This window comes from Tenrec ecaudatus, chromosome 15 (assembly GCF_050624435.1).
Source record: "Tenrec ecaudatus isolate mTenEca1 chromosome 15, mTenEca1.hap1, whole genome shotgun sequence".
NCBI classification, from domain to species: Eukaryota; Metazoa; Chordata; class Mammalia; order Afrosoricida; family Tenrecidae; genus Tenrec; species Tenrec ecaudatus.
This window is the reverse complement of record NC_134544.1, coordinates 81,738,833-81,746,264: the sequence shown is the minus strand read 5'-3', so window position 1 is coordinate 81,746,264 and position 7,432 is coordinate 81,738,833. Positions and strand designations below refer to the sequence as shown.

General features: G+C 42.5%; 1 non-coding gene across 1 annotated transcript; it reads left to right on the top strand.

The window, feature by feature from the left end:
* The first annotated feature begins 1,322 nt into the window (after positions 1 to 1,322).
* Positions 1,323 to 1,429, top strand: LOC142428339 (U6 spliceosomal RNA). Its single transcript, XR_012780260.1, has one exon. It is a non-coding gene; the product is annotated as a U6 spliceosomal RNA (small nuclear RNA).
* The last annotated feature ends 6,003 nt before the right edge of the window (positions 1,430 to 7,432 follow it).

Below are 7,432 nucleotides of genomic sequence, written 5' to 3'. Positions count from 1 at the left end.
CAGCAGCTTGATAACCTCTTTGGAGACACTAAGGAGACAAATAGCTCATTGGGGGTGGGACCCCCGCCGGGTGGGACCCCCGCCCTCTCCCCATCGCTAGACATCGCTTTTGACAAGCCACATGGAGAAAGGTTGATGGAGCCAGAGCCCTGGGAGTTATAGGAGCCATGTGGAGACCGCTGCCAGCACCGAGGTGCTTCTACTGCCACTGGATTTACAAGACTTTTCACCCATTGGCCTGTGATCTTCCTGCATCCATCATTACTTGACTGTGTGAGTGTGACAAGGAATTTATGGACTAGTATTGCACATCTGGGCTAATATTGGGCTTATGGACTTGATCTGGACTGGGATCGGATGTTTTCTTAATACCCAATTGTTCTTGTATATAAAGCTTTTTTCTTATACACATGAGTGTCTATGAATTTGTTTATCTAGTCTACCCAGACTAACAAATATGCTGAAACCAATATCTATTGCTACTTATATCCTGGACAACTTATGGTTACACAAATTCATACAAAGTTCTCACACAGGATATTCATACAAGGATTGCATATGAATGAGACAAATAAGAATTGAAGAGGGATTGAGAATATTGAAGCACATGATGACCTCCCTTTCATGGTTCTGAATTTTACTAGTTAAACTAACGGAATACAAGCTCAATGATTATACTGCCAGTATCATCACCTACTTGTGTTCTCCTAAAGGCAGGCCGGCAGTTATTCACAAGGCACTTGAAGGGGCTGAGCTTGGAAATCATCCCAGATTTGTGGTCTCTGGATTAACAGACTAAATAAAATGTGGGCTTCTGTGATATCTTCAAAAGTGCCATCAAGCTATATCTAAAGATGGATAAAAAACAATGAGTATGTTAAGTGATATATTCCTGAATGAAGAGATAGAAAAGGAAGTTAGTGGTGTCCCTTTTAAAATAAGTAATAATATCTTCAAAAAGACCTGTTGCAGAAGCAGGACATCCAGAATTCTCATTGGAAATTAAGAGATTTTTTTTTTTAAATCATTTTCTAGGGGGCTCACACAATTCTTATCACAAACCTATCATGGATAATGGAGCAATGGTAGTACAGTGAGCTAACTGCTGGGTCAGTACTTTGAAAGTATCAGTTATTTCACTGGAGAAAGACAAAGTTTCTATGCCCATACATAGTTACAGTGCAAGAAACCTCTGGGGCAGCTCTACCCACAACTTTAAAGTTACTCTGTGATGGAATCATTTCTATGGCAGTGAGTTTGTATCTTTTGTTTTTGGTCTCTTGGAAGAAGTACAGGACAAATGCTATTAAAAAGCAAAGATGGTGTTTGCTTCGGCAACACATGTGCTATAATTGGAACGATACAGAGAAGATTAGCATGACCCCTGCACAAGGATGAGACACAAATTCGTGAAGCATTCCATATTAAAAAAAAAAGCAAAGATGATGAGGTATCAACCTCAATACATGGGATATGTTATGAATGGGATCCTCTGAAGAAAGAGACACAATTGTTTTTGGGTTTTTTTTTTAAAGTTCAAGCAAAATAAACCACCTTCAGTGGCTGTGTTTTTAATAATAGCGCAATAATTGTGTTAATTATGTAAGGCAAGGTAAAGATACTGCAAGCCTAGGAAGGATTTCATCTGTTGTAGAAAGGGACATTACCAGTGAAGAATGTTTCTGCAGGGCTTTTTACCAACATAAACAAATATAAGGAATAGGAATTCTCACTAATTGACCAACTGGACACATTTCAAACAGACTCATTCTTTTGATGAAGCCATGAGAAGATACGTCCAACAGTGTAAGAGCCAAATCTGCCATCTTTAAAAATCTAAAGAAAATATGTCACTGCCTGATGGAATAAAGAAAACTGTAGTGAAGAAGCAATGGTGACTCTGGACGAGCTAAGAATTCATGTCCTCTGGGAGACCTTTATATCTGGACTCTACTCAGGAAGTTTATTGCACATTTCAAAAAACCAAGGCCCAAACAATGATGCTGATACCTTATGTAACAAGCCTCAAGGCACATAAGGAAGACCATCACAGTTATCCAGTGCTTGGAACCACATATGCATTTGTTAGCAATAGACAGCTTCAGAAAGCTCCATCCATTGTGCCCCGCCCATCACACTTTTACCTTATAATCTAACCTCAGGTTTCCAGCGATCACTACCTGACCTTACTTTGTATAATGCAAATACCCTAGGTTTCTATAGTACTCACCATTTTGTAGTCAAGCTCCTAGAATAAAAATCAATGCACTCTCTAAATAAAAAGCAGAGACACTAGGACATTTGCAGTCAGGTGAACAGATTTGGTTCACAACCATTCAGAAGTTCAAATCCTTGTGATGCTTAAGTGTGCAAGACAGCAGTCCCAGGCTTCTGGCTCCCTAGACTGGCCTGTATTTTGGTATGTGTGGCAAATCTGCAACCTGAAAGAGAAGAGGAGTGATCACTTAGGTATATCAGGTTATTGGCCTGCACTTCTTGCCCTAAGGAGTGCCCACCCTGTGCCCCTGAGCTGAAGATTAGGATTCAACCTGAGGTATTTGTTTTAATGACAGAGCACACGCTATGCTAATAGAGTCCATTCTTCTCTTCGTCAGGTCCCCTTCATTGACATTCATGTAATAGAAGCAGGTATCTCCTAGTCTCAGAGGATGAATGGATTCCAGGTCTTCCCGAAAGGCAATTATGACCCTGGATTACTGTATAGCCTTGGGAGTTCAATGCTTAAGTTGAGCGTTGGCCTAGGTTTTGAAAGGTTGATTTTATAGAGGAACCCACACACTTTAATTTGTTATCAAAATAGGTGAATTTTCAGGAAGAATCTGTTTTCAAGCCAAAGTCAATAAACTCAATGCTACAATATTCTTATGCTAGTTTTATTGCTATAAAACATTTACAATGTACTTTAAAAATTTACAGAATTATGAGGTGTGATCAATTATTTCAGTGCTGATACTATCTGTGTACCTTTCTACCAACAGTTTCTTCCCCTTTACATGTTTTTATCCTTTTCCCTGATTATCTCACTATAACACCCACATCTCACCCATAGTTTTGGATTTCTAGGGAGAGATAAAAAGCTAGTATATTGGCACCACTTGTGAAACTTGCTCGACCAGGAGCCTGGAGGGGTAGGAACACAAAATGAATGTGACGGGAAGAGGCTAAGCTGTGATAAAGTAGGGAGACATTAGCCTGATGTGGCTAGTCGGATATCCTAGATTGATGTCATTGGCATTGCCCTTTTCAACCCCCTGAGATTTTCTTAGTCAGGGAGTTGTGAAGTGGCAGTTATTTGACAGGGGTGTATGTTTGTGCCCCTATAAAACTAACATGCAAGTCAGGCTACTAGAAAAATACACAATTTATCTTTGACTCTGTCATGCCCAGTCGTCATAAATATCTGGAATATAAGGCTCACCATTCCCCTAGTTCTTAAGTCCAGGTTTCAGTCTCAGAGCTCTGAGGCAGGCTGGTTAAAGAACAAGGTTGGACCTACTTGATCAGCATTCTTTCTTTTTAAAAAATCATTTTATTAGGGGCTCATACAACTCTTATCACAATCCATTCATACATCAATTGTGTAAAGCACATTTGTACATTCGTTGCCCTCATTATTCTCAAAATATTTGCTTTCCACCCAAGCCCCTGCCATCAGGTCTTCATTTTTCCCCTCCCTCTCCACTGGCCCCTCCCTCACGAACGAGACCTTGATAATTTATAAATTATTATTTTGTCATATCTTGCTTTGTCCCACGTCTCCCTTCATCCACTTTTCGGTGGTCTGTTCCCCAGGGAGGAGGCCACATGTAGATCCTTGAAATCAGTTCCTCCTTCCAACCCACCCTCCCAAAGTCCTCCCGGTATCACCACTCACCCCACAGGTCCCTAGGGGATCATCGAGCTGGATTCCCTATGTTTCCAGTTCCCATGTGTACCAGTGTACATCATCTGGTCTAGCCAGACTTGCAAGCCCATTTGTAGGCCACTGGATATCCCCTTGCAGAAGGGTCTTGGAGAGGAGACAAACCAGTCAGGTATGATATAGAAACGATGAAAACTACAACTTTCCTCTAGTTCCAAAAAGCTCCCCCCACACACACACACACTGTCATGGTCTGAATCCTACCTTGATCAACATTCTTAATCTAAGCTTGAGTAATTTTAAGTCCTTCCAGAAAAAGTTAGTTTGTGAAAGAAAATCCCCCCAAAACACCCCAAATGGTGATAGTAACAGTCAAGAGATCTACAGCTACATTACATTGGATGAAACAGGGGAATAACACCTCTTTACAGTGCTGGAAATATATTACATTGAGGAAGAAAGCTAATAGTGCCTGGCTATCAAAATACATAGCATCTGGGGTCTTAAAGGCTCAAAGATAAACAAGTGGCCGTCTAGTTCAGAAGCAACACAAGCCCACATGGAAGAAACACATCAGCCTGTGTGACCACAAGCTGTCAAAGGGATCAGGTATCAAGCATCAAGGAACAAAAAATCATATCATTGTAAATGTAAGTGAGTGCAGAGGGGACTCTCAATGCCCATCAGTAGCCAATTGGACACACCTTACTGAAGGGTTATGGGGAAGAGATGAGCCAGTCAGGGTACAGGGTAGCAACGATGAAACATATAACTTTCCTCTAGTTCTTAAATGCTTCCTCCCTTCCACTATCATGATCCCAATTCTACCTTACAAATCTGGCTAGACCAAAGGATGTACATTGGTATAGATACCAACTGGAAACACAGGGAATCCAGAACAGATGACTCCTTCAGGACCAGTAGTGAGAGTGGCGATGCCTGGAGTGTGGAGGGAATGTGAGGTAGAAAGGGGGAAGTGATTACAAGAATCTACGTATAGTCTCCTCTCTGGGGGATGGACAGCAGAGAAGAGGGCGGGCGTGGGGGGAGACAACAGACAGTATAACATATGACAAAATAATAATTTATGAATTATGAAAGATTCATGAGGTAAGGGGGAATGGGGAGGGAGGGGGAAAATGAGCAGCCAATATTAACGGCTCAAGTAGAAGGCAAGTGTTTTGAGGATGATGGTGGCAACAAATGCACATATGTGCTTGACACAATGGATGTATGTATGGGTTGTGATAATAATTGTACGAGCCCCCAATAAAATGATTTTTAAAAAGATATTACCTTGAGAATTGGGTTCACCTGACTAAAACATGCTATTGTCAATGGCTTCCTCTGCATGCAAAAGATGGGCACTGAATTAGGCAGGCAGAAGAATAATCAATGTAGTTGAGTTGTAGTCCTGGCCAAGGATACCCCAAGTACCATGAATAGCCGTAGTAACAAACAAGTCTGTCTTGGCAGAATATCAGATAAGTAATTTCAGAGGGCTACTTAGCGGTAAAGATGGTGAAAGTTCATATTAGATACTTTGGACAAGTTATCAAGAGAACAGTCCCTGGAGTAGGATGTTAAGTTGGGTAAAGTAGAGGGGCAGTGAAAAATAGGAATCCCTCTATTGAATGGATTAACAAAGTGACTGCAACAATGGGTTCATCCTAAATTGTGAGGTTGGCACAGGAGAGTGCAGTGCTTTGTTCTGTTGTTCACTCAGTGCCTGTGAGATGGAACTGACTCAATGACAGCTAATATGACAACAGCCCCAGAAACCACAAATAAACACCCAAGGCCTGCATAAAGACATGCTAGTGTGCTAGTTATTTTTACAAAGTTATTATTTCTCTTATTAAAAAGGGAAGAAGTTTCTTTAGTTAAAAAAAAGGAACAAACAAGCTGACAACAAAATCAGTGAGGACTTCCTACCCCTCATTATACCATTCTTTTGGAGGCGAGCTGAAGCAATTCTCTAAGCTCCACACGGGCCGCCATATGGCAGAGTATTTTCATGAATGTGGGCTCTAGGGTAAGGACAGCACACAGTCATCGGTCGTAAGTGACATTTTGTCTTTCAAGGGAAGTGTAAATCATATAGGCCTCTACATTGAGGGGTCAGCTGGAGGATCAAAGGATCCAGCAGAACAAGGAACTAATGAGAGTTGAGTGGGTTTCAGGCTGCTTTAAAGGTCGACGGGCAATTAAATCAAAATAAAATTTCATGAGACCCTTCCAGACTAACTGTAAGATAGATGAAAATTAAAGATTCTGGCATCTAGAGACTACATTATTCGCATAGGATGAATAAACATTTTTTCCTTGTTTTTTTTTAAGTTCAAGTTATTGGGTTCACACATAACAATAGTTTTGAAAGAACACTTACTAATACTTTCTAGGAGACCAGAAATAACCTGTTATCAATGTTCCTGTTGCCCTCACCTGAGACCGCAGGCTGCTCCTGCTGCAAAAGGTGGATGGACTGGCATCAGGTGGGGATTAGTCATTTTTCTCGCCACTATATGGGAGCTCAACCAGGAGTCCCATTCCGGCAACCAGCTGGAGATGCTCCGATGTGTACGTGCACCTTGGGCACCTCCATTAGGAGCCTTGTCCCCTTCCACTGGGACCGAGTGGGGACTTATTTTTCTTGTCGCCACTTGGGAGGTCAACTGGAAGGCCCTGTTAAGGCAGCAATAGATCACAGGGAGGGAGCTGCCCTGCTCCATAGGAAACCCTGACCAAAAGCAGATTGTCTACCAATGTTCTAGCACCAGGATCACCACTAACACGAGGTGTGTGACAGGCAGGTGAGGGGGCTGCTACCGTTTTGGTCCCAGCGCATAGTGGGGACTGGCATCCACAGACAGCCACAGCCCAGGCCAGCAGAGTTGGAGGTTATCCAAGCCCAATGGAGGCTCCCTGGCCGTGTCCTATCCTCCCTGCAGTTTAAGAGTCTGTCTTAATCCCAGAGAAGGCAGCTTCGTCCCATTGGCTCCTCAACTAAGCACACACACCCAATGGAAACCTGCAGTTCCTCTTTTTCTGAGCAGGGTTACCATGGTAACAACACATCCCTATTAGGGTAAAACTAATCTGTCTCAAGAAGGTCTAAACTCAGCTCACGTTCCCCATTAGAGGGTGAATCATCCAATGCTTGGTGAATTCTGCTTCACAGCAATAGAAAGAGCTGACATCAAAGGAACAAAACGTGACGTCACTGTGAATGCTTGGCCACCACACGCCAGTTGTCCCTGTGATAACTTTTCTTACACCTCCTGCTTAAAAACCAAAGGTCAGAAGGATCTTTAGGCCCCGCTTTCACGGTCTGTATTCGTACTGAAAATTAAGATTAAGCAAACTTTTGCCCTTCTGCTCCACAAGAGTTTCTGTCCTCCCTGAGCTCGCCTTAGGACGCCTGTGTTACCTTTTCCAGGTGTACTGTCCCAGTCAAACAACCCACCTGACCCCACTAAGTCCCTGCATGCCCGAGGAGGGGCCCCAAGGAGGCTGCAGCTATGGCTCAAAGGAAGCACAGTAAGAAAT